Source organism: Myodes glareolus, chromosome 18, assembly GCF_982192425.1.
Source record: "Myodes glareolus chromosome 18, mMyoGla1.1, whole genome shotgun sequence".
NCBI classification, from domain to species: Eukaryota; Metazoa; Chordata; class Mammalia; order Rodentia; family Cricetidae; genus Myodes; species Myodes glareolus.
The window spans coordinates 61,572,307-61,596,752 of record NC_142043.1 but is presented as its reverse complement, the minus strand read 5'-3'; the positions used below and the strand labels follow the sequence as shown (position 1 = coordinate 61,596,752).

Below are 24,446 nucleotides of genomic sequence, written 5' to 3'. Positions count from 1 at the left end.
ACTGGTTCCCCTTTTCTGTTTAAATAAAAAGGAAGGTTTTAACATTAACACAAAAAATTACATGTAACAAAACAAGTATCAAGCAAGAATTACAGTTATAATATTTATATCTACTTTACCTTTTATCATAACTAAGGAAAACTATAACTATATATTCTTCAACTCCATCAAAGACTCCAGAAGGGTATAATATTACCTAAGTAAACAGGAAATGCATTGTAAGCAATTTCCAAAACTCTAGACTTGACAGAGACACCTCACTGCCTGGACAGTCACCCAAAGTTTTTATGTACCATTGGGACATCCATCTTCAGCCTACAGGCCCATAGTATCCAGCAGACTTTTCCATAAAGCAGGAAATTTGAAGATGTTTTGCCTTGTAATGGCAAAGTTCAATAGTTGCTTTCTTCTGTGTCCTGTATAATTTCTGGCAGACTTTTTTATGGAACTCTGAAGGACCACCTCACCTCAGTCATTTCTCTGTGGGTCCTGCATGTCTAGTTCATACAGCATAGCATCAAGCAGTTTAGGCAAGAGCAGCTAGTTTCTTACCCAAATGGCTAACCAATGCCATAAGAAGCCTCTTTGGTGCCCATCATCCTCTTGAAGTAGCTTGGTACTTTCAGAGAAGCAGATGTCTCACTGTCATGAAAAGTCCTAAGTTCTTAAACATTTTAAATGCCATATTCTGTAGTCTTTGAAAGGTTTGAAGAATGCCTATCCATCTGAAATATATCTCTGTATATTAGAAAACCTAACTAACATGACTATAAGCTTGACTATTATGGATGATTATCTATTAACCTATACTTCTTAATTATACATTACATTTCCAAATGAGCTGCACAAACACAATACCTTAATCAAGAGCAGAAATACACACACATATACACACACATATATATATTGACCTAAAATTTTTATCAATAGACCAAGATCCATACCCATGAAAATCTCTATAGCATATCCCTCTTTAAATGTAAACAAACATTTATAGACAATATTTGGGAATATGGGTGTAGTTCTCTCCAAATTACTTCCTGCTGTTTATTGGGCAAAGTAATTTTTTGGGAGTATTCACAGCAACTTTTTTTGGGGTCTTGATCCATCAAACCACATTAGTCTGGAATGTTTTCATCTTCTGTGGAAACAAAAGAAGAACCTTTTTTCCAAAGCAACATATCCTTAGATCCAAATCTGAAATCAAGATACTTCTAAAATATATGTGTAGACTTAGCTTAGCAGCCCATACAATGAAATGTCTCTCTGTACTTAGCTTCGTCACAGTCAAAAAATTCAAAGAAAATACAATAATATACATAATCCAGACTCTCTGTGTATATTGCATCTTTATGTAGCTTATTTGTTTTTGCTTTATTACTTTTCTACAAGTTTAAAATTTATTTTATTATCATTACTCCTTTAAACTATGATTGTCTGCATTCTTTTATATTACATTTATTGTCTCTTTACTCGTTTTTTCTCTCTCCCAAGCCTATATATATTTATCTAACACTGTGACTTGTTTAGAGTTCTTTTATGTCTGAATCTGTCCTATTGTGTATCTGTAATTCATTTCTGTCCAGGATGGCTTCTTAAAATGCTAAGTGCTTCTTAAGAATCTAAGTGGCAGCATTGCTAGGGGAAATATGGCCTGCCTGCTTGCTCTCCCCAGCCCAACATGGCGGAAGTTCATTCAGTGTCCGAGACTGAACGGCTCCTAGTGGGAGCCATTCTCACCACCTCCACTCTGATAACCAGTTGGCCTATGCTGCCACCAAGTAACTTGGAGCATGCTGCTCACAAACCTCATTCAAGTGCTCGGTCTCCAGAAAGAGCCGGAGTTAGTGCTGGCAGCATGACCAAGGAAGCTGCCATTTCGAAACCGTGTGATTTTTTTTTCTGTTACCACTGAATCAGGAAAACCTCTCTTAAGGCCCCCCCCCGCCAAAAAAATGCAGCCAAACTTTGCTTTTCTGTGTCTAGAATTCTTTTCCAAGCTTTCTCAGGTTTTACATGAATGTAGTCAGCCCCATGTTGGCATGCCAATTTGTAGTAGGGAGGCTGCTAGTTAGTTCCCGGCTGATCTTTATTTAAACAGAAAAGTGGAAGTGATGTGGGATTCCCGTTTTCTGTGAATACCATTGATTAATAAAGAAAACTGGTTTGGCCTGTGATAGGGCAAAAGAGTTGAGTTGGGCAGGGAAAGTTAAGCTGGATGTTGGGAGAAGGAAGGCAGAGTTTAAAAAAGCCATGTAGCCCTGCCAGAGATAGACACCGGAACTTTACCCGGTAAGCCACAGCCTTGTGATGATGCACAGATTAATGGAGATGGGTTAAATTAATATGTAAGAGCTAGCCAAAAAGAAGCTAGAGCTAATAGGCCAACCAGTGTTTTAAATAATATGTTTGTGCTATTATTTTGGGCCTGAGCTGCTAGGTACCTGGGAAACAAACAAGCATCCTCCTACAACACTCTTCTAAGAGCCTGTTCGTGGGGCATGTTACAGATAGTCCCCATCTCAGGCCTTCCTGGAGTTGATGGCTTCTCACACTCTCCTTTTTGTTGTTGTTCTTGAAAGACCCCACCCCACACATGCACACATACATACACTTTTTGTGTGGATGGGTGTTTTGTCTACATATATATCTTCACCATGTGAGTGCAGTGCCTACAGAGGCCTTAAGTTGGGTTCTTTGGAGCTATTGTAAGCCACCAAATGACTTCTGGGAATAGAAACCAGGTCCCTTGAAGAGCGGCAGCTCCCTTAGCTGCTGAGCCCTCTCTCCAGCTCTCATTCTCCTATTTTTGATGACATTGACCATTTTTCAGAATGTTCTTTACTGACACCTGCTGCTGTCCATTGTAAGTGGCCTGGGGTCCTGGGTGTTAGGAAACAAAGCCACACAGAAAAGGTCTGTGTTCGCAAGTTGTAGAGATGTGTGCCCACTTCATTCTCTACAGAGGATCTTTATGCATGCTTTGGAATTAGAGCTTTGGAGATTTGTCTGTTCTCTCCTATTTATTGGTATGAAGTTGTCTATTCTTGTTACTATGCCCTTCTCTCTCTCTCTCTCTCTCTCTCTCTCTCTCTCTCTCTCTCTCTCTCTCTCTGCTAAGAACTTTTTTCTTTCCAGGTTTTATGTTCTAGGTTCACTTTGTTTATTTCCTGCCCCCATCCTGAGATCATCCACATCTCTAAGGATTTCTTGTTTCTTTTTACCAGCAAACAGTATAAGAAATCAATACCAGGGTATTGGATCTCCTTGCTCTATTGGGTTCTGTTGCTTTTGGACCCTCTTATTTGACAGTTCCATGGAGGTATATGTGTCTACCAGCTTCTAACTCTTGCCCTTTGTTGTGAATCATTGTGGCCTCCTTTTCTTGCTTCTGACTAAGCCCTGCATCCAACAGTGAAGCAGCTGGCCCCCACTGTCCACCAATCTGTGTTATTCAGCCCAGTGGACATGTGGAGCAGTGTAGGAACTGTTAACTCCTGTTCCCTGAGAGACAGCCTCACCAGCCAGGACACAATGCTTATGAGGACATTATTTCACCTTTGGCCTAACAGACAGACTTGTCATCTCCAGAATGAGATAAATGAGCACCTTTTCCCCACCCCGTCAGTGAGAAGTTTTTACGATTTCTGTGGTAGTTCAGGCTGTATTGTCAAATTCCACATCCTGTCTTGGGGTTCTCCAATGTTCTGGATTATTCCTGTACAACTCTCGTGCAGTCAGGTTTATATTTAGTGCTGTAAAATGCTGTGGATTTTTCATAATTGCTTTGTATCTTTGTAGTTGTCATTACACATCACACAGGACAATTTTACTGCCCTCAAAATTTCTTTTGCTCCCGTTATGCGTCTCACCTCTCAACCACTGATAACTACTGATCTGTTTTCCAGCTTATTTTGCCTTTTCTAGAATTGCTGGAGTCAAGCAAAATGTGTCCTTTTCAAACTGACTTCTTTCACTGTGATACACATTTATTTATGAATCATCTGTGTCTTCATCTCTTGTCAGTTCATTTCTTTTTATTGCAGACTGGGATTCTATGAATGAACCCACTTGCTTGCCCATTCACCTATTGAAAGATGCCTTTGGTTGCTTCAGCTTTTGAGAGTATAAATCAAGCCAGTCTTAATGTTTGCATGTAGGTCTTTGTGAATGTAGGGTTTCCTCCCATTTGGGGATACTGCAGGTAACATAACGGCGAGGAGCTGTGTGTAGTAAGGAGCTGCCGGCAGGCCTGCTTTTCATCCCGCCTGGCTCCCACACAGCTAGCTTAGTCCTGGAAATAACAACACACAAATTGTATTCATTTAAACACTGCCTGGCCCATTATCTCTAGAGAGTTAGTGACTGGCTAACTCTCACATCTTGATTAACCCATTTCTACTAATCTGTGTAGCACCATAAGGTGGTGGCTTACCGGAAAAGATTCAGCATGTCTGACCTGGTGGCTGGCTCCATGGCGTCTGCCTCATAGCCCTCTTCCCAACATTCTGTTCTATTTACTCCGCCTACCTAATTTTCTGTCCTATCAAGGGCCAAGGTAGTCTCTTTATTAACCAATGAAAATAACACATAGACAGAAAGCCCATGTACATCATTTCACCTTTTTCTATTTAAACAAAAAAGAAAGGCTTTCACTTTAACATAGTAAAATTACATATAACAAAACAGTTATCAAGCAAGAAATACAGTTACAATATTTATATCTACTTTATCTTTTATCATAACTAAGGAAAACTATAACTAACCATTCTTCAACTCCATCAAAGACTCCAGAAGGATATAATATCACCTAAGCAAACAAGAAATAAGCAACTTCCAAAACTCTAGAAATGACAGAGACTTCTCGCTGCCTGGACAATCACACAAAGTTCTTTTGTAACGTTGGGGCATCCATCTTCGTCCTACAGGCCCATAGTATCCAGAGACATGAAGCAGGAAATTTCCATGAAGCAGGAAATTTCAAAGGCAGTTCAGTCACTATCGTCTGTGTCCTGCAGAATGTCTCGCAGACTCTTTCATGAATCAGGAACCCCGAAAGATCATCTCACCCTTAGGCAAGTTCAGCAGTCCTCTCTCTGTGGGTTCTTTGTGTCCAGTCTATGCATCAGTCCAGGCAAGAGCAGTTTCTTGCCCAAATGGCTATCAAACTCCATAACGAGCCTCTTCAATGCCCATCTTCCTCTTGAAGTAGATTGGTGCTTCCAGGAGCAGATGTGTCTCATTGTCATGAAAAGCCCTAAGTTATTAAAACATTTAATGCCATGTTCTGTAGTCTTTGAAAGATATGAAGAATGCCTATCTGAAATATATCTATGCACATCTAGAAAATCAAACTAACATTACTACAAGCTTGACTATTATCAATGATTATACATTGACAACCTATATTTTTAATTATACATTGCATTTTAAATGAACTACATAATCACAATACCTCAGTCAAGATCAGAAATATAAATATATATATATATACATATAACAAAATTGACCTTAAAATCCATACCAATGCAAATTATTCATATCTATATCATATCCCCCTTTAAATGTTAAAGAACATTTATAAGCAATATTTGGGAATATGGACGTAGTTATTTCTCTCCAAACTACTTACTGCTGTATAGGGGCGCTGTTAATCAGGTATTTCATGGTATAAACTGTGTGCTAGATTCATCTCAGTCAGCAGTTGAGCAAAGTAATTTCTTGAGGGTGTTCATAGCAACTTTCAGGAGGGCATGGTCTATCATACCGTATTGGGATAGAAGCAATCCACAGGGTCTTATCCTCTGTGAAAACAAAAGAAGAATCTCTTTTCCAAAGTATCATATCCTTAGATCCAAATTTTGAAGTCAAGGTATTTTCAACATATCTATCTTGGATTAGTTCAGCAGCATTTATAAACAAATATCTTTTAGCAGCTGTTGCTCCTTCATCAGCATTCAAACAATTTAAAGAGCGCATAATAGCATACAGTATCAAGATTCTCTGTATATTTTCCATCTTTATGTGGCTTTATTTTAACCTCTATTTCTTTTATTTTTACTTTTACTTTTTGAGACAGGTTCTCTGTATATCTTTTTCCTGGAATAACTCTGTAGACCAGGCTGTCCTTGAACTCACAGAGATTTGTCTCTGCCTTCCAGGCTTTGGGGTTAAAGGCATGTACTACCACACCTTGAGGTCACAGAGGTCAATCTACCTCTGCTTCCCATGTGTTGGGATTAAAGGTGTGTACCACCACACCCAACTACTTTCTTTCTTTCTTTTTTACTTTAAGAACTTTTAACTTTTATCCTGCATATATTTTTAACACACTGTAAACCATTTAGAGGTTTTCTCCGTCTTTGAATCTCTCTTTACTGTATATCTCTCTTTTTCTGACCACATGTGTCTTTAATGGGTAGGACTAAAGCTGTGGCTTTGACAGTTAGATCCAACCCATTCCTTAGCTTTTCAGCCTCATGTCTGAGGTACCAGCCAGAGCTGTGTTCACTGCCACAACTCTATGGCGATTCAAGGTCCTTGCCAGCAAGCAAGCTGCAGCATTCTGAACACAGACTACAGTCAGTTGGACCGCCTGCCTGAGAGTCAGAGTTTGCCCTAGCAGGATGGCCCAGAAAGCCGGCATTTTAAAACAGCGCATCTTTTTTCCTGCTACGACTGAAAATCGAAAAGCATGCGTTCAGCTTTTCATCAACACCATTTAAGTGTTTCGTGGCAGGACCTCTTAAAGGAGCTGAGGGTTTTGTAGCTAAAGCTGAGTCAGGAAGCCTCTCTTAGCTGAGAGCCTTGCTTGCCTCTAGCAAGCAGAGCAGACCTGAGAAATTGCTGCTACCATACCAAGAAAACATGCTTTATTCTATTCTTCCCCAAGCTTTCTCAGGCTTTCTGTGGATGCAGTTATCCACGTGGGCACCATCTGTAGTAAGGAGCTGCCGGCAGGCCTGCATTTCGTCCTGCCTGGCTCCCATACAGCTAGCTTAGTCCCGGAAATAACAACACACAAATTGTATTCATTTAAACACTGCCTGGCCCATTATCTCTAGAGAGTTAGTGACTGGCTAACTCTCACATCTTGATTAACCCATTTCTACTAATCTGTGTAGCACCACGAGGTGGTGGCTTACCGGAAAAGATTCAGCATGTCTGACCTGGTGGCTGGTTCCATGGCATCTGCCTCATAGCCCTCTTCCCAGCATTCTGTTCTGTTTACTCCACCTACCTAATTTTCTGTCCTATCAAGGGCCAAGGTAGTCTCTTTATTAACCAATGAAAATAACACATAGACAGAAAGCCCATGTACATCAGCTGTGGTCAGAGTGTGTTTAGTTGGTAGGGAACTGTCCAGCTGTCTTTGTGGGTATGGTTCCACCATTCTGTCTCACTTCCCTCCTGCACCCGCATGCTGATGAGAGTCCTCACATCTTTGGTGTTGACAGTGCTTTGCATTTTAGTTCTAGTATGTATGATGTTATAGCACATTGTTTCAATGCGTGGGTCCCTGGCTGTGCTGGGTTTTAAGTGGTGAACCAGTTTTGAAAACTGATTCTCTTGGGCCTTTCTCTTCCCCCAAATGACTTGCCTCTGAGTCTCCTACTGACAATGTAAACAGTGATCTGTGATCAGTTAGCTTGATCTACTTTTGAGGTCTACATTCTTACCATAATTATGATTATACATTTCTAGTGAGGTTACTACTCCTGCGTAATTTATAGCATGCTATTGAGCCTTTACAGTGACATATACATATAGGTCAGGAGAATCTGGGAGTGACTGTGCTATCTAGGCTATCAGTAGTTCTATGGTTCCAGATTTCTGCATGCTACTATTGCTGTGACATTGATTTGGCGTCCTTTGATCTTTCACAGAAAAGCCCAATTGGCTAGTGCCTTGGCCTTGCTTTCCATATCTCTGGCATTGGATTGCAGCCTGCCTCTACAGCTTGCTGACCATGTGTCCCTATAGCTTGGTCTGTGCTCCATCCAAGCTTTCCTGAGCCCCTGACCTTGCTCTTGGTTTCTGCCCTTCAGAAGACTGCATGCCTAGCTCTCCACATGTCAGCAGCACCTTGTCTTCTGCATAGTTCTGCTTTATCTCCGAGGAGGCCATGTTTGCTTTTGTGCCTTACAAAGGTGGAGGTTTCCACCTAACCCTATATCAAAGCTGTCTATGAATCTATCTCCTCTCCTTACACTATGTGGCTCCTTGAAAATGTGCCTGCAGCTCTGATCCTCTGCTGGCTCTGCTGCCTGTCAGGAGGGTCCAGTCTGCATGGCTTTGCTGGGAGTGTGTGGTGGGTAGGACTCTTGTCAGTGGCCCCACCTCCCCAGCAGTGCCCAGAAGGTTGATAGTGGGGATGCTCAGCTAGCTGTGGCATGTGACTGTCAGCTTCACTGGGGTTGTCTGTAGACATAAGCTCCATCCCTTTTGTCACAAGCAGACTCCTGTGCCGGGGATCCTGTTTGCGATCTGCTCCAGCAGCTCCTCTCCAGACTTTTCCTCATGAGGAACTCTGTGGGGATTTTGTAATGCTGTCCTGGTTAATTTTCTTGGTGCTTTGATAAAGTAGTCTGACAACAGGGCTGGAGAGAGAGCTCAGTGGTTAAGAGCACTGGCTGCACTTCCTGAGAACCAGGGCTGGAGTCCTAGTGCCCACATAGCTGCCTGCAATCACCTGTAATTCTGTCCTAGGGAATCTGTTACTCTCTTCTGGCTTCCATGAGCACAAGGCACATATGTAGTGTGCAGACATACACATGAGTAAAACATCCATGTGCATAAGAAAATACTTGGCAAAAACAATTTAAGGAAGAAAGAATTTCACAGTTCAAGAGTATAGTCTATCATGGTGGGGAGCATGGTGGCCATGGTGGCAGGAGCTTGAGGCTTTGCATCTGCAGCCAGGAAACAGAGGACCAAGAACACTGTGCTCAGCCATCTTGCTCCTTTTTTCTGCTGTGGAAGACCAAAGTCCAAAGAATGGTGTGTCCATTTTTAGGGTGAGTCTTCCTACCTCAATTAGCAGACTCAAGATAATCCCAAACAGACACGGTCAGAGAATAACCTACTCAGGATAATCCTGAATGGACATGGTCAGAGGCTAGCCTACTCAGGATAATCTCTCATAGATGTGCCTGGAGATTTGTCTCCTAGGTGACTGTAGATTCTGTCTAGTTGGCAAATGGCATTACCTACTGCAGTTGCTGTGATAAAACCACCACGATAAAGTAACTTCCTGGTAGAAAGAGTTATTCTGGTTCATGGTTCATAATTTGTGATGACTAATCTTGGTTGTCAGTTTCACATCCCTGGGAAGAGAGACCTGAGTTGGAGAATTTCTTTCTTCAGATTGGCCCTTGGGCATACCTTTGGGATATTTTTTCCATTGGTAATTGATATAGAAGGACCCAGCCAAATGTGGGTGGTACCATCCCTTGGCAGGCAGTCCTGGGCTGTGTAAGAGGGTGTCTGAGCATGAGTCTGGGAGCAAGCCAGTCAGCAGCATTTCTCTGTGGTTTCTACTCTAGTTCTTGCTTGAGCTCCCACCCTAATGTCCCTCAGTGATAGACTGTGACCTGGAAGTGTAAGCAAAGAAATCCTCCAAGTTGCTTTTGTTCAGTGTTTTATTGCATTAACAGAAAGAAAAGTAGAGCACAGCCCATCATCACAGGGGAAGGCATACCACGGGTAGCTGCAAGGTGGCAGGAGTTCACTGCTGGAACTCCTCATAGCTAAGCAGACCAAGAAATAGGAGCAGGACAGGAAGTGGGGCCAGTTTGTGATTAGTTAGGCCTGCCCCTCCTTAGAGTTTCACTTCCCACAGGTAGGCCTCGCCTCCTGATTCTATGTTTCCTCCAAATGCTCTCAGCTGGGGACCCTGTGTTCGAGCATGTATACCTGTAGGTGTAAAGTCCATAGCTTTACACCCAGGCTGTAACTAGAACCAACTAGACTCCCTTGCTTCAGATTTCAGCATTTTCCTCATCAGCAGAGGGAGTCTGCTGCCCGATGGCTGGAATGTCACACGCACAGAGACGCTTGGTCAGAAACTGCTTGCCTTTGCTTTGGTGACTAGGGAGATGCGAGTGTTTCTTGTCCCTGTGACATGGTGGTCTGTGCACATGCTCCGCTGCGTGCTCCCTTTTCAAAGGTTTCCTTCTTCAACAGTAATCACACTTTCATTTCCCACTTAGAAGGCTCTTGGCTCCTTTGAAGAAAGTTGTTAAAACAGAGCACAGGGGCAGACATTCATTCACCTTAGTCCAGGCCTTCAACTGTCATGGTCATCAGCATCACTGTCATCTACATCTTGTTCCAAACGACACTCATGGAGACAGTGTCGTCTGGAATTTCCTCTTAAAGGCCAATTTGAGTCTGCTTTACAATAAACTTATTTTTTCCGTATAGAAACACATGAAAGAGATGATAAAGATACGGTACAGTAAGGATAGTCTATGGCCATTGTGAGCTGTTATACTGTGTGCAGTATTTGTGCTGTAGTTTTATGACTGGCAGTACTGGTTTGTTTATTCCAGCATTGTGACACATGAACAAGGCTGTGTGCTGTGTGGTATTACAGTGGCTGCTATGCCTGCTACACCACTGGGAAACAGGATTGTTTCCCAGGCTGACCTTGAAGTCCTGGGCTCAAGCAATTCTCTCCTGGCTCAGCTCCGTTATAATCTGCTCGGGCTTCGGTGGTTGGTCACTGGCTGAAACATCATTAGGTGGTATCTCACTTTAATACCTAAAACCACAGAATATATAGAATGCTTACATATATGTGTAATAACTAATGCTCATACGTAATGCATGTATATCTAATACCTAGAATGCTTACATATTTATGTAGTACTTTATGTAATATTTATGTAGAAATTTCACAGAGAAGAATTGGTGGACTTGAAAGGAAAAATTGATAAATATACAATCATGTGAGCTACAGTAATATTCCTTTTTTAGTAGTTTATACATCACATTCACACACAGAAAAGTACTGAGGTTTTAATGACCCGTACCAGCTTCACTTATGTGGTCATTATACAATAACTGTAGCCGGTAGACAATATTATGCCATTAGCACGTGCTGAGGATCAGGGTCAGGGCTCCCCCTGGTAAAGTGCTCTATTACTGAACCATCCCTTGGTTATAGAGATGAGTTTTCAGTTCTGTAGACCACGATGCCCTTGAAGTTGAAATCCTCTTGCTTCTGCGTCTGCCTCCCAAGTACTAGGGTTATTAGGTGTACACTACCACTCCTGTGACACTGTTTGCATTTTGGGTAAAAGTCACTTGGTCTTGCAGACCTGTGTATTTCTGGATTTAATTTGCTAGTGTTCTGTTATGATTTGTGTTTATGAGGTGTTTGTCTCAGGCTTCTGTGAGGTTTCTTATATGGTTTTGGTGTCAACTATCGCTGGCCTAATAAAATGTGATAGAGTGGAAGAAGATAATGGCATGTCCTTTTCTCCGGTGTTCTCTGGGGGAATCGGTGAAGGACTGCTGTATTAGTTAGGGTTTCTGTCGCTGTCCGATGAAACACCACGGACACTTCCAGATCACAGTCCATCACTGGAGAAAGTCGGAACAGGAACTCGATTAGAACAGGAATCTGGAGGCAGGAGCTGACGTGGGAACCATAGAGGATGCTGCTTACTGGCTTCCTCTTCATTTCTTGCTCAGCCTACTTTCTTAGAGAACCACCAGTCCAGGGATGGCACCACCCACAATGGGCTGGGCCCTCATTTATTGATCACTAATTGAAAAAATGCCTTTCAGCTGGATCTCAAGGAAGCATTTCCTCAACTGAGGCTTCTTCCTCTCCGTGACTTTAACTTGTGTCAAGTTGACACTCAGAGCCAGCTGGTACAACTGGTGTTCATTCTTTTTAAAACCTTTGGCAGAATTTACCAGAAAACCACCTGGGGAAAGTTTTTTTCCTAATTCAATCTCTTGTTTCAAGTTTATATTTTCTAGAGTTTTTTGTTATGTTTATAGGAATTTGTTAATTTCATCTAACTTTGATATAAATTATTGATTGTTTTACTTTATTCTTTTGTCTTTGTAAGTTTAGTAGTAATGTCCTTTATTTCTTGATTTTAGTCCTCTTTGTTAGTTTAGGGACAAGTTTGTCAGTGCTTTTCAGGAAACCAACTTTTGGTCTTGTTTTCCTGTCCTTCCATTTATTTTTAATTCTAAAATTTACTGTTCCTTATTATTGTATTTGGGTTAATTTTCTCTCCTTTTCCTAGTTTCTAGAGGCACACACTTCACTTACTGATCCGCAATTCTTCTTTGTCAAATACAGGTGTTTTCGCTGTAGTGAAATCCTGCTCTGCCCTCCGGTTGCTGCTACTGGCTCCTGACCCTGAGCTCTTGTGGAAGCTGGGACTGGGATGAGAATAGGGTAAGTTAGAAATGCCACAAAATGTGCTCTGCTTACTATGGTCCGGTTGTTTTCCCTCGAATAAATAACTCTTGGGTTTCTCCAGCCTTTTATCTCCAGAGTTCATAAACAGTTAATTGGGAAGACTTTTGCTTTGTTTACATGGAAGAGAGAGTTCTGAAGGTGGCTATTGCTCTTCCATTCCCACTGGTAGCTATTAGTGTAGTTTATGCTTGAGAATTAACAAAAAGAACGTGATTACTACAAGGTGTTTTATGGAAGCGGATTATGTGGCTTATAAATATCACAAGGAAGTGAACTGAATAAGGCTTGCCAGTCAGTTTTGGGAAAGATCAACAGTGTAGAATCACTGATTACAATGCCAAACATTCCAAGAAGCAGAGGAAATTAAAACTCTGTGACTCTAGTGTAGACCCACTACTTTCAGAGCCACTGAAGAGTCTGGAGGCAAGTTCCTCAAAAGAAGGCTTGTCTACAGAGAAGATGTCTGCAGAGAAGATGCGCTCGGTATCCGTGTCCAGGCAGCGTGTAGAGACCCGCAGTGCTCCAGCCGTGCTGTCTGGGTGTTCACAAGCCTTTGCCCTGAGCTAGGTCAGTTGTCCCTTGCGTCTGGGCCTGTGTTTGATAATGAGGAGAAGGGTTGTTTCTGCAGGGGAAGCTCCTGGGTTTCTACACCTGAGGCAGGGAGCAGCTAGAGTTGCTATTGCTTGGGGAGTTGAGATAACCCAGGAACTATGTGGCAAGAAAATCTGTACTCTTGAAACAGAGTATGAACAGATTTTTCCATTGTGAGTGCCTCAGTCATGACACCACATCTGGGAGCTAACAGAGGGCCAAATTTCTAAGGTCAAGTTTACCACATGTTGAAACTGAAAGGCTAATAGAAGGGAACGGTAACTTGTAGTCAAGCGGCCAGCAGGCTCAGTGATGAGAAGTGACAGAGGTGTTTAATATCCGAGAGGCTTTTGTACTGGAGCACTCACTACTGTTTGTTCTTGAAGACTCAGTAAGTTTTATACTAGTCTGTAATTTGTGTCCCTGTTAGTGAATATTCTCTTCAATACATTGGCTGTGAAAACATACCAACCTAAAATTTGTGTCACTGATAGTGAATTATTCTGTTGAATACATTGGCAATGAAAGCATGCAAGAAATGTGGTAACCACAAAATTTATGGCTGAATTTAGATCTTTGGAGATGCTGGCATACATCAGCTCCTAACTATTCTTGTTGGGCCATGGGAGCCTCACTTGCTGCCTTTTGTATATAAGGATATAAGGATAACTTCAGTGACCCTGAAGTTCTGTCTTAGATCACTAGAGAGCAGACTGCACGCATTAGACCAGCTAGCTGGTGAGCTAGACCACTTAGTTGCATATTCTCAGATGGTTTAGACCTTGAGTTCTATCTGATCTATGATTCAGAGTTGAAATGGATGACTCTTGTAGTCTTGCATGCTGGGATAACTGTCGCTTGGCCAGAGCTTTCTTTCAATGGAAGCTTTGTAGTAGCATCAGGCATTTGAGGGTGTCCTGTTTACTGGTGACCCACTTCCTTCAGCCAGGTGGAGAGTAGTATTGGAGTCTAAACTCTCGGGCTCAGGCATGTCCATGAGTATTTCTGGTGAGAATTGGAGTAAGGGCTTTGTATACTGAGTTCACTGTGGTTTTCATCCCTGCTTCAGTGTTAGCATGATCAGATTCACTTAAAAATAATTCTAGTTTGAAAATCCCGAATTGCTTCTTATGTGCTCAGCTACATTTGCTGTATCTTTGCTTTCTTTTTGTGCTCCTCCCCTGTCTCATCAATTCCACGCATATTCTTGTCTGCTGTTGAGCAAAGTATTTCACAGTTGGAGCCCAGCTCCCGGCAAGCCTAGAGTGAGGCTGACCTGCCCTTCCTAGACAGAGCCAGTGCATGGCACCACTGTCAGCCATCTCAGTGGCTCGTAACTTGAGAAGATTTGGAATGCTGTGTGTGGGCCATGAAGCCCTGAGCCTGAGAGTGTCATCATGTCCTAGGATGGCCTTCAAATCAGGTTTCCAGAGGGTGCATTGTTTATCTGTATGAGAAACTTTAAAAACATTTATGGACTTTGGAAATTTCCACCCTTCTGAATTTACCTCTTGAGAAATACTAATTTTATGTACAGAAAATACTTATTATAGGATTAACTTAAATAATTAACAGTTGGAAGTGAGTCAAATGCTCCAAAACAATAAAGGATTAAGTAAATGAGTTATTGTATTTCTATAGCATGATGGAATATTAGATTGCAGTTAGTGTTTATAGAACTGATTCAGGACATAAAAAAATACACCTGGTACACTGGTATATGTGAATAGCAAGTGTAAAAAGTAGTGAATGGAACATAAAATCACCCATGTGTACATGTGTATGGTGTATGTACATGAACATATGAATTTTAAAACCCTAAGAAGAACAGCTAAAGGCTTATGATGTCTCTTTGAGAGGTGGGATCAGTGTTGCTCAGTTTCACACATTTCTGAAATTTTCTCAATGGGCCGATTTTACTTTTATGTTCATGGGAGAAAGGACATATGCTTTTATTTTAGAGAATAGTTATGTGACTATTAACCTGCTCTTTGAGTCCTTATAGGCATGTTTTCTAAATAGTCTCAAGTAACAGATGTCTGGTTTTCATAGACAGGTTTCTTTGAGCCACAACAAATATTAAAAGGCTGTAAAGGTGTATGTTAAAATTATTACATACATGCATATGTGGTAAATTACTCTGAGAGGACATACGGTTGATGTCATTTTGTGTTAAAACAGATGTTAACTATGATAAAATACTTAGGGAAAAACACGCCACCGTCAGCCCTTCTGTGGGAGAATTGGGGTACTCTAAAATGTATTTCTTGTGCTTTCCAGTGTTTCCCAAGGCCTCCACACATAGAACAGGCATACATTTTACAATGGCCCATGCTAATGGAGAGCAGGGTGTAAGTGTATGGCCTGCTGTCTGTGCAGGGTTTGCTTATATGGGGAGCCAGCTGGCCTTTGAGGGTCTGGGGCAGACCTGGGCACAGCTGATTTCTCTGTCACTGATTGCCATATGGTAGGTTGTCTGGAATATCCAGCAGATATTTTTAGGTAGTGTTGGTGAGTGGGCAGATAGATTGAGTCTCGTAATGAGAATGACCCACTCTTAAGGCTAGGAACTAAAAGTGAGGAAGTTTAAGATGATTCTAACCTAAGTCCACACACAATGACACCAAATCTTTCCAAATCATTGACGGCTTACCATAAAAAAAAATCACCCATATAGTTAAAACATTGAGACATGTGTATGCACATCTATGCCTACACTTACCTAAAGTGTCATCCATTGTAAATAAATTAAAAAAAAGTAACCACAACAACAAAAAAATACATCCTTTCTAGATGTGACCAGGTGCGTGGGAGGAGGCACTAAGCTTCTCCACGGGGGATTTCTCAGACCTGAATATCTATGGTGGAAAGGGCCATGCAGGCTGATGCCAGGCCAGCATCAGCTAGTCCTTTGAGGTCTGCATCCTCCCACCTCCACAGATGCGTCAGGGCCACACATTGTCCTCACAATGCTATTTTTTGAGCTGGAGGAGTAAACAAGCTCATCCCCAACTATTTCCTTCTCTGTTGCTCCGAGGCTTAGAGTGCTAATTATTTAGAAATGGTAATTGTACCAGTGAATCTGTGATGGGAATTGAGCTGGAGCATCCTTGCTTGTCCTCCCCCAGTAGAAACCCTTGGAAGCCCGGCTCTTCCTCCTCCTGAATCTTGTCAGCACTGCAGCGCTTTCATCCTAGTCTGCAGTTGGAGACAGGGTAATGAGATACTCTGTCCCCTAGATCTGCAGAAAGAGTCAAGGTTGCCCCCTTCATGAAGCCAGATCCTCACCGTGTCTGCTTAGTTTGGGAGTTTCTTTATCCATGAACCTTAGCGCCTGCAGACACGTTTAGCAAAAATGCCACCCGTGGTGCCTAAGCACCCCATTTCCAGATGTGTCCATCCATGGTACACCTCGTCCAGTCCCAAGGCATCAGTGTAGCCTGTGGAGCGGTAGGCTATAAGTGCCCACAGGGCAGTCCTCAGTGCTGCCCTCCCTGGGCTGGGCTTTCCCCGTGTGCCCCTTGTTTATCCCCTCCTAATGGGGAAGCTCCAGAAGCCCACCCCATGTCTGGAGGAGCCTCAGTCCTACCCTGCCATGGCATGGACACAAAGGCCCATGGAAGCTAGCTGCACACTGAGGATGTGCAGGGAACCAGGCACATTAGGAGTTTGCTTGTTGCTATGGCAGAGTGTAGTGCCAGAGACCAGAGCAGGGGTTGCTGTCTGTTTTTGGCTGGTGTGATATGGAGGACACAGCCATATCCAGAAGGAAGTCTACTCTTGCAAGATGCTCTGGCTAGAATACTGCACTATGCTACAGAACTGTGTGCCCAAAGTAGGAAAATTCCAGCTAGGAACTCGAGGAGGAGAGCATGATGGTCTGTACCATTCTCGAGTTTCCCAAAGGCCTAACACTTTACTTTTACTTTTGCCTTTATCGGTAGTCTCTGCTTTAGAAATAGTATCCTGATGAAAAAGTTCTGTTACGGATGAGCAGTTTCACGTAAGTGCTGAGGTGTACATGTAAACCTATGCCAGTGCGAGAGCCTGGCTCAGCTTGTGCCACCTGGATGCCCTTTGGACCAAGTGCATGCGGGAGCTTGCAGAGACCAGAAAAGGGCATCAGATTCCCCAGGACTGGAGTTCCAGATGGTTGCTAGTTGTCAGATGGGTGCTGGGAACTGAACTGGGGTCCTCTGCAAGTGCAGCTATCATCCCCTCTAATCTCTCTTCTTACATTCTCTTAAAGGTCTCACTTGCATGTTGTGCTAGTGTCTTGCTTGCTGGCTCCTCGTGTCTGGTCTCATGTCAGGGTACATGAAGCACCTGTAACTGGTCCAGATTCAATGGCAGCGTCTGTTACGGCCTTTCCTTCTATCTACAGAGCCGTGGTTTAACCCAGGCAGTGCCCTCCTTTTCTGTTACCATCTCCAAAGCCTGCTGACTTGATGGATGGTCCAGCAGGGCCTTATGGTACCACATGGACCTCTAGAAGAGGAGGCAGTGAGCAACGGGAGTGGAGAGGACCCTGACCCACAGCAGCATGCATTCAGCCTGGCTCCTGAACTGTGATCCTGAGTCCAGTGTGCAGACTACCTTGAGATGATTCAAAAATTTTAGCTTTTTTAATTTTTGAAATTAAAGTATGATTACATCATTGCCTCTTTCCCATTTCACCCTCCAATTCTTATGTTATTCTCCTTTCTTGTTCTCTCAAGCTCATGGTCCTCTGAGCTTTGTTCTTTAATTGTGCGCTTTCTCTCTCTCTCTCTCTCTCTCTCTCTCTCTCTCTCTCTCTCTCTCTCTCCCTCTCTCTCTCTCTCTCTCTCTCTCACACACACACACACACACACACTGTTTAGTCCATATAATATTACTTGTGTGTATATGATCTCAGGACTGACCCCCTGGTATTGGATAACCAAGCAGTGGAGGGGTGAATTTTCCTGGGAAAGACTATTTGTCTTGCCCTCTTAGTTTCCAGCTTTTCTTAGTTGCTTTATTTAGATACCTTTTTCCTAAGCTTATAAAGGTTATTTTCAAAGTTTTTAGCAGGAGACTTATTTTTAAGCAGTCTTTCGGAGGAAATCTATGTAACTGTAAAAGCTGCTAATATTAACAAAGCCCCTGATTTGCACTGACTGTTTCAACTCAAATATCTCCATTAGTGCTTAGCTCAGTCCCCGTCGAGCTCCTTGAGATGGGTATTGCTGTTTCACTACCCCCAACCCCCCCACCCCAGGCTTAGAGGGTGAAAGAACTCTTGTATTATCTGGGTCGCAAGCAGTAGGCCAAATCTGACTCCATGGTGGTGGGGCAGGAGCTCCCAGTGCTTACCTCCCCCTGGGCCTGACAGTAGACTGTGAGACTGGGGAGAGCCCAGCAGTCACAAACCACTGCCCTCCCCAAGCTGTCACAACAGAAGAGTGGTCACTTATTCAGAAGCCTCCCATGAGAGGTAATATGAAAGACTGGGGACCTGTGACATACGTAGTCCTGGACTCCTGACTGTTATGCACAGAGGTTTTTATTAGCAAATTGCTGGAGCAATGACTCCCTTTGTTCTTTCATTCACTTGTGGACCTGATGTTCCTGGGAAAGGCTGGGCACTCCTCCAGCATATTGACATCCTTGTGGAGGATACAAAACATGACTGCATTCAGCTAATGCATTATATCGCATGTCCAGTGGTAAAGACTGCCATAAAGGAAACAAAGAAGGGAGAATGTAATGTTGGTTCCACTCCAGTACGCTGGTTAGGGCAGCCTCTAGAATGGTGGGTATTCAAGGAAGGCCTTGCAGGAGGTCCTGGAGTGAGTCTGATGGTGCTGGTAGACGAAGGGTTCCGTGCCCGTGGGAACTGGCACAGAGGCTGTTGGGGACATGCCCAATGTGTTCACTGGACTGCAAGGGGACATTATGGCAAAAGCAGTATGCGTGGGGGCATGAAGCAGAAGTGAGGTCAAGGTGGTATCGGGGCACTTTGTCAGGTGTTTTGGAGGGCATCCTGAGACTAGCTCTTAGTCTGCATAGAGCAGGAACTGAGAATAGAACATGTGGGGCGAATGTGGAACAGGGTGCTGTGAGCCTGTCTTCTCTCTGCACTGTAGGTAGGGGCTCATCTGCTTTGTAAATGGGTGCTGTTAATGATACTTGTTTTGTAGGGAACACACAAACAAGTCCCTGTTGCCCGAAGACCACCTTTATAACTGCCAGTCGCATCTAATTTTCACAGAAATCTCCAGGGAAGGCCTCTGGATCTCCAGCATATAAACACCTTCTATTTGCTAGGCCTTTCCCGTCATATATTTATGCCAGTTCATACTCCTGGCAGATGGAGGCCTTGAGTTTTGATCTAGCGTCCCATGTTGGAAATAAAGCAGGATGCTGGGCCAGAATCCATCATAGTTACCTCAGCTGTCTGCTCTGCACAGTGGGCTCAAAGCTAGCGACAAAGCAGCCAGGCTGAGAGGCTGGGTGAGCTACACAGTGTGAGCCATCAGGGCTGTAAGCAAATGGGTTCTGGCGGGCTGCTGCAGCAGATTCTGGGAGCTCCCAAAGGCCTTAGTCAAGTGGAGGCAGGAGCTTTTTAGTGGGCACCTGTGGCCTCTACTGTGAGTCAAGCGGGAGCTGTTAGGGGTACTGAGCTGCTAGGAACAGAATGGCCCTCCTGCTGTGGGTGATGTTGATTGGGCACTATAGTTGCTTCCGGTGGGATTACTGGCTGGTGTGCCAAACCAGAGCAGAGCTCATCTGCAGCTATGCTTCCTAGGAGAAGTGGTAGCTTTGGAAACACTCCGTTTCCATTTCAGCATCCCCAGAACTTCCCAATTTCCCTAGAGCCAGATGGATGCCGCCCTCCATGGAGAAGCCCAGGAGGTCCTTCCTGGTTATGTGCCTGCAGTCTGCTGTATGATTCCCCGCTTCTCCTCGGCCACTCCTGGTCCTGTGTCAGAGCTCTTTCTTCTCCACCTAAAGTCAGGGAACTGAGAAAATAACAAGTCCTTTGTTAAACGTTTTAGTTGTCCTTAGTTCTTTTAATATCAAATGGTTTATTTGCTTTTTTTTCTATTTATTCAGATTACTTTGAGAACTTACAGAATTAGAAAAACTTGAAATTAAGAAAAAAAGTTTCAACTCATCTCTTTACTGCAAATGTAGTTTTTGGCTATGGAGTCTTCTTGTCCTGACCCGGCGATGACTTGTCCCAGCTCCTCAACTTACAGTCATCATCCACGCTCTTTATTTTGCTGTGTGTGCTGAAGGTCATTTAGACCGAGGGACAGGGCTGTGGGGAGGCTGGACAGCCATTCACGCTGGCTTTGTAGTCTTTTGGGCCAGGGTTTGGCTGTGCCCTGGACCTGGCCAGTCCCTGCAGCACCCCGGGCAGACTGAGCCGCCTCTGTCACTCCTGTTTCTCTTTCTCAGGGTCCCATTGAATCAAATGTCAGGCTCTGCTCAGGGCTACGCTGCACTCACTGGAAGGACAGAAGCACTCACTTCTCTGTCCTCTCCCCAGTCCCAAGGGCTCAATCACTTCTCAGACTTCCTTGTTCCTCTACTGTAGAGCTGTCTGCTCTAGCCATGGGTAAGGTCACCTGTTTTCTTAGGGATATGTTCATGTGACCCCGTGCTGTTTCCTATGCCCTGCCTGCTAGCAGACCACTTCCACTAGCTCTCAGGATGGCTCATGCTCTGCTCTCCCCGCTCTGTTTTGAACTCTCGCTCTATCACCTTTGTTGGCCTCAGACTCCTTATCCCCGCCCCCCTCCACACACACAGTCTAAGTACTGGGGTTACAGATGTGCAACAGTGCTCCAGGCTTGAAGTCCACTCTGAAAATAAGAAGTTGCCTCCCTTGACTTAAAAAAAAGAAAAAAAGGAAAAAAATAAAATCAAATGGCAGATAAAATTTATAATGAGCCCTGTCACTGCCTTCTTTGTATTTGAAAACCTACCAGCTAAAATGGGACTAAAGATATAGCTCAGTGGTAGAGCTCTTGCCTGGCATGTTTGATGCCCTAAATTCAATTTCTAGCACCACAAACACACAAAAACAATCAACCAGCCAACTAAACAACCAGATTCCTCAGCGTTAAGAGCACTTGCTGCTCTTTCAGGAGTTCCTAGCACCTATACACAGCACCTGTAACTACAACCCCAAGAGACCAGGCACTCTCTTCTATCCTCTGTGGGTACCACACACATGTGCACATACAGGCACAGAGACACACACATAAATAAATAATAAAAATTAACCTTTAAAAAGAATCACTCGGGCTGGAGAGATGGCTCAGAGGTTAAGAGCATTGCCTGCTCTTCCAAAGGTCCTGAGTTCAATTCCCAGCGACCACATGGTGGCTCACAACCGTCTGTAATGAGGTCTGGTGCCCTCTTCTGGCCTGCAGGCATACATGCAGACAGAATATTGTATACATAATAAATAAATAAATATATATATATATATATATATATATATATATATATAAAAGAAAAGCTGTCCCTTGCAAATTTAAAAAAAAAATAAAAAGAATCACTCAAATGATAGAAACACATGGTGTCTTTGTGAATGTGCATACATGTATGCTTGGGTGTAGAGTGCACATTTAGGTGTGTAAGCATACATGTGTATTGTGTGTGCACTATATGCATATGTATGGTTCATATGTATTCCTGTTATATGTATGTGCCGAGGGAAAATTAAGTGTCCCCTCCTGAGTCTCACTGGTCCACCTCTGAGAGTGGAAGAGGCAGTAGGAATAGAGGCAAATTAGGAAATGGAAGAAATCTTATTCGGCAAACAGTCTCCTGGTTCACTCCCTTCCAGCCTGGCAGAAGAGTGAGGGACCCTGCCCTCCAAGTGACCTAGGTGCTCATGGGCACAGTAGGGGAGCATCCCAGGCAGAAAGTAGGGCTGCATTCTAGTGGGCTTCTGGTTCTGGAAACCTAGGATTGCTAGAGGAGAGAAAGGGCTTCTAGAGCAAGTAAGTCCAGATGGAGGGTGTCCTGCCTCCGGGAGCAGCCCAGGAAGGTGCCAGAGGCCCGAGAGTTTTCCTGGTGTCTGAGTAGAGCTGAAGGCAGTTGAGTCAATGCCTGAATTTGGAGAGAAATTATGTAGAATGTGCAGAAACACAAGCAAGCTGAACTTAGTGGTCTGGGAAGGACTTAGCTCTAGGTGAGCAGAGAAATAGACAGCATCGAGGATGGGGGAGGGGCCCAGGAGAGTTAATGCTCAACCTCGCAGAAGGAAGTTACAGTGTAGGTGTCCAGGATAGCAATACAGACCTAGGAACTAGAAATGTGGAGCTGAATAGATGTCAAACAAAACAAACAAACAAACAAACAAACAAAAACCAAAAAAACAGACAACCAGAAAGAGGTTATGTAGCACAGAAACAAGGCAGTTACTGGGGCCACTAATGAGAAGCTTTCTTCAGTTATTTAATTTAAAATTTTGTGTTTAACTAGGCAGAGCCAGGGTAAGAAGAGGGAAAGGAAGGATTGATTGTAGGAGCCAGAGGGGCCGAGGACACCACAAGAATGCAGCCCACAGAATCAACTAAGCCAGGACTCATAGGGGCTCACAGAGACCGAAGGGACAGTCTCACATCCTGTATGGGTCTGACCTAGGTCTTCTACATTGATGTTACGGTTGTGTAGCTGGGTGTTCTTGTGGAAGTTCCAATAGTGGGAGTGGGGGCGTCTCTGATTCTTTGGCCTGCTCTTACGACTCTTTTCCTCCTACTGGGTTGCCGCCTCGTCCAGCCTTGATATGAGGGTTTGTGTCTAGACTTATTGTAACTTGTTATGCCGTGTTCAGTTGATATCTCTGGGAGGCCAGCTCCGCTATTGAAAGGAAACAGGAGGAGGAGTGGATCTGGGGGAGGAGGGAGGTGGGGTGGGAGGAGTGGAGGGAGGGCAAACTGTGGTTGTAATATATGAGAGAAGAATAAAAAATTAAAATTTAAACTTGCTATGCTTGAGAGACCAAGAAAATTATATGTTTACAGCTTTATGAAAAATGAACATTAAAAGGCGATAGCAAATGTTTTAGAAAAAATCATGAAATTAAAGCTCCCTAAGTTTTCTTCCCTTAAGTCTCCTGCCAAGGCAGAGCTCAGACAGTCACCACAGTTGTGAGACCGTTCCTTCCTCCATCCTACATGGCCTGATTTCTGTCACGCAGAATATGAGGGACATGGGTCTCTCCAGGCCACTGGAGTTCTGCAGGGCTAACCCCCACACCCTTCATTCCAGGTTCTCTTTCTGAGGCTCCTAGACTTCACTCTCCTGGTTTCTCGCATGTTTATGGAGGCCCCTCCCCTTCACTGTCCTTATTGTGCTCATGAGTCCACATGTTGGGTACAGTATTGTCCAGTGCTGGGGGGACGCCTGAGGTCTTCTGCCTGGTGGGGGTGGAACTGGATCCACTACATTTTGTGTTGTGCTTTTTCTGCTGCTTAGTGTTCTGTGAAATGTTCTACCTAGTCTGGGCTGATGGCCCGTTTAGAGGCTTGTGTTGTTCCTTCTGCATTGGTGTAGGCACGGTTTGTTGGATCGTTACCCCTTGGCACACTGTTCTCCCCAGCAGTGTTGAGGTGAGCATTCTGCTGTACAGCGTGTCTCTGCTGTGGGCCTATGCCTGCGTGTTGAACTCCTAAGTTGGAGAGGGTGGCCACATTGAACTGCCCGGCTGGTCTAGGTTACTAGTTCTTTCCAGCCTTAGGCCAGTCAAACCTGAGCTTTATCTCCCCTGGAAATGGGTCCTGTGCAAGCCCGCACCTTGGTGTAGGGAAGCAGTGTCCCAGTAGGGCAGTTTTAACACCCAGTAGCCTTGTGATCTGCTCTGATGTATAAATGCTCTCCCTAATTGAAGACATTGTGTGTGTCCTTCTGGGAGGGATTTTTTTCCAGTTGTGCCGTTTGCTTTTGCATTTGCTCTGTGGCATGTTGGGTGGCTTACTTCATATTGCAATCATACTGCCGTCTTCTATCATTTACACTTAGAAAACCATCACCTTCCTTCCTTCCTTCCTTCCTTCCTTCCTTCCTTCCTTCCTTCCTTCCTTCCTTCCTCCCTCCCTCCCTCCCTCCCTCCCTTCCTTTCCTTCCTTCTTTGTTTTCTTTTCTTTTCTTTTTTTTTCTGGAGACAGGGTTTCTCTGTGTAGCTTTGGAGCCTGTCCTAGCACTTGCTCTGTAGAGCAGGCAATTTCTTTCTTATAAATATTAAGAACCTCACACATTGGAATATACTTCACTTCCCAGTGATTGTGCTACTGTTAATGTGTGGAGCACCATGTTTCTTCACTGGTCTGCCTGTCTTTCTGCCATCATGCCTCTCACTTGTTGGGATTGCTGTACTCATATAGGATACTTACATGGCTGATAAAGAATCCCACTCATTTAA

The 24,446-nt window shown here is 43.8% G+C and overlaps 1 protein-coding gene across 17 annotated transcripts in view; it reads left to right on the top strand.

Moving 5' to 3' along the window:
• Pcbp3 (poly(rC) binding protein 3) overlaps positions 1-24,446 on the top strand; it is a 185,625-nt gene that overhangs the window by 51,206 nt on the left and 109,973 nt on the right. For all 17 annotated transcript variants that reach the window (XM_085679774.2, XM_085679773.2, XM_085679772.2 and 14 more), the window contains exon 2: positions 12,326-12,424. The gene's annotated coding sequence lies outside the window, so the exon portion shown is untranslated. The remainder of the gene's footprint in view (positions 1-12,325; positions 12,425-24,446) is intronic.